This window comes from Otolemur garnettii, unplaced genomic scaffold (genome assembly GCF_000181295.1).
Source record: "Otolemur garnettii isolate 467f Iridium unplaced genomic scaffold, OtoGar3 scaffold00009, whole genome shotgun sequence".
NCBI lineage: Eukaryota > Metazoa > Chordata > Mammalia > Primates > Galagidae > Otolemur > Otolemur garnettii.
This window is the reverse complement of record NW_003852404.1, coordinates 2,884,165-2,887,050: the sequence shown is the minus strand read 5'-3', so window position 1 is coordinate 2,887,050 and position 2,886 is coordinate 2,884,165.

Sequence of the window (2,886 nt, the reverse complement as noted above, 5' to 3'; positions counted from 1 at the left end):
TGCATGCGTGTGTATGCATGCATGTCTGTGTGTGCGTTTGTGTGCGTGCGTGTGTGTGCTGTGAGGAGTGTATTCTATGAGGTCCTTGTGTGTGATCACATGTGTGTCCACACAGTTGGGTATCAGGATGAATGTTGGAGATGTGTGTTTATCTGTCAAGGCTGGGGCACATATGCGTGACCGTGGATGACATGTTATGAATGAGGAGGCGTGACTCAGCGTGATGCTGCCCAGGTCTCAACACCCACGGGACCTGGGGAGAAGCTCATGCAGCTGCCCCCTACACCTGGAGGCCGGAGCCAGGGTCCATTTCTGAACCGCACCAGCACCAGGCCCACCCTTGTCTCTGTCTGGGTGAGCCCACCTTGGCTGTATCTCAGGTCTGGGTCCTCCCTCTAGCCCGGGGGGCCACCTGCAGTCTCCACCTGGCTCCCATCGCTGCTTCAACAGGAAAACAGGGTTCCTGGCCAGTCCTACTGGCCGCCTTTCATGTAGACTCACAGCAGAGTACACGAAATGCCCTCAGCTGGCCCTGGCTGCCCAGCCAGGGTGAGGGCCCACAAGTTCCCCTCCCGTCTCTGCTGCCTTCCCCCGATGGCCCAGGCCTCCTCACTTGGAAGTCCCTTTGCCAACCTTGCACTGCCCAGCTCTGAGCCACCCCTGCCACCCTGCCTAGGATCAGGAACCATAAGATCCTGGCATCTCAGCCCACGTCCACCCCTTCCTGTATCACAGGGGAGACTGAGGCCTGAAGGGGGTGTACCGTGTCTTGGGTCACATGGCAAGCAAAGGTCAGAGCCAGGGCATCCTGCCTCCCAGCCCAGGCCTCTCCTCCCCGCACACCACCCCACACCGTGGCTGCTGCTGCGGGGACAGCCACCTGGGAAGCCCCTCCCCCTCACAGACAGACCCTTCCCCTTATGGCCCACCAGGGTATGTAAATATCTTCTTTTCTACCATGTCAGAATATTTTTTCCTCACTCCTGACAATGCAAAAATGGTCTTCAAAGCACATGAAAAGCACCAGGGTGAGACAGCCCTATGCCGGGGCAGTCGGCAGGCAGGGTTCAAGGCACCCCCCAGAGGGAGGGGCCGGCCCAGCTCCCAGCCCCACCCAGCCCTCCCGACAGCCAGCACAGTGACCGCGGACACACCAGCACTGAGCCCCTCTCCCTCCTGCAATAATTCGGGGAGTCAGCCCTGTCCGGGTGCCGCGGCCCGCTCTCTACACCTCTCTCTATGTTATATTTCTATATAGCCGAGCTGCTCTTCCTTCCTATGGAAGTCGGAAACATGGTCAGGACACAACTGGGGGGGACCCTGTCTTCCTCCCCACCCCACACACTCTCACCCGGTTTCTGGGCTCTGGATCCTCATAGTCACGGGGGCACTGTGGGCCTGGCACTCACAGAAGTGTGGCCCTTGCCCCCAGCGTGGACTCCCTTTTGGGGACTGCCTCTCTGTGGTCTCCATCCTGAGTCTTGGACTTACCCACAATGAGAATAAATTCTGCCTCATCTTTGCCTGTGTTCCCCATTTTTTCTCATTTCTACAACATCTCCTGGTGGGAAAGGAGCGACCTTATGCTGAGCACCTACTGTATGTATTCCATTTATTTTTTTCCCCTCTGTTTTTCTCATCTGTTGCAGGAGGTGGGATTAGTGCACCCATTTTATATATGGGGAAGTTCCGTCTTACAGAGGTCAACCTGTCTAAAGTCAAGGATGGGGTAGGGTATGACTCAGAACCCAAGTTTGTCCAACTCCAAAGCCATGCTTTGCTAGGAGTCCCCCCTGTAGGACCCAAATTCTCTCTTCCAAGAGGGATGGATGTGCTTCACCCTGGCGCACAATCCCTGGGCTATGCCCTCGCCTGAGTTCTCTGGGGGTAAAAAGACACCACCCGGAAGAGGAATACATGAGGCAAGAACATTTCATGGGAACAACTTCATCAGGGCCTAGGACTCTGCTGGGAGCCACAGGCACTGTGGGGCAGGACAGGGGAAACAGGGTTTGAGCATCTCCTGCAGTTATATTAGGGAGCTGAGGCCCCACTCTGTGCTAGGGGAGAGGACACAGTGGCCAGAGCCAGGGTAGGGGCAGCAGAGGCTGGATACGGGCAGGAGACTGTAGCAGAACAGAATCCAGCTGCGCCTATTAGAGCCAATGGCTCAGGCATTTGGGGAAGACACCTCTGGGGTCTTAGAGATGAGGAAGTGAATGGTCTCCAGCTGGGAGAAGGGGCTTCATTCCTGCACTGGCCTCAAATTAGGAAACTGGGAACAAGAAGGAAAAAAAAAATAGCTTTACTGCATTTCCTATATTCTCTCTCTAATAATCACAATGGTTGCTTCCTATGAGGAAGAACCTATTACTACATATTTCTCTTCCCTTAAGGACAAATCAGCAGATCCTATCAAACACCTACTGTGTGCTGGGTGCCACTGGGGATTTGAAGATAAATGAGATACACCCTTCTCTTCAGAAGCTCGGAAACTAGGCTCCCTGAATCAGATCCACTATGCTAAGTATACAGGAAATAGGGCACACAGAAGAGTTCACAGAAGAGGTCAGAGAGAGCCTGGAGGACTTGCTGGAGGAGGACATTTCGCTTGGGCCTTGAAAGAGGTGGAAGAGATTCATTTCCTAGATAGTCTTTGCAAGTCATGGAATGCAAAGGAGAGAGAGAATACAGCCAGAGGAGAAACAAACCATGTTCTAACTTTATCATCACGGATCAGGCACAGTGGCTTACACCTATAATCCTAGCACTCTAGGAGGCCAAGGCAGGAGGATTGCTTGGGATGAGGAGTTCAAGACCAGGCTGGGCAATATAGTGAGAACCCCCCATCTCTACAAAAAAAAATTAAAAATTAGCCAGAGTGGT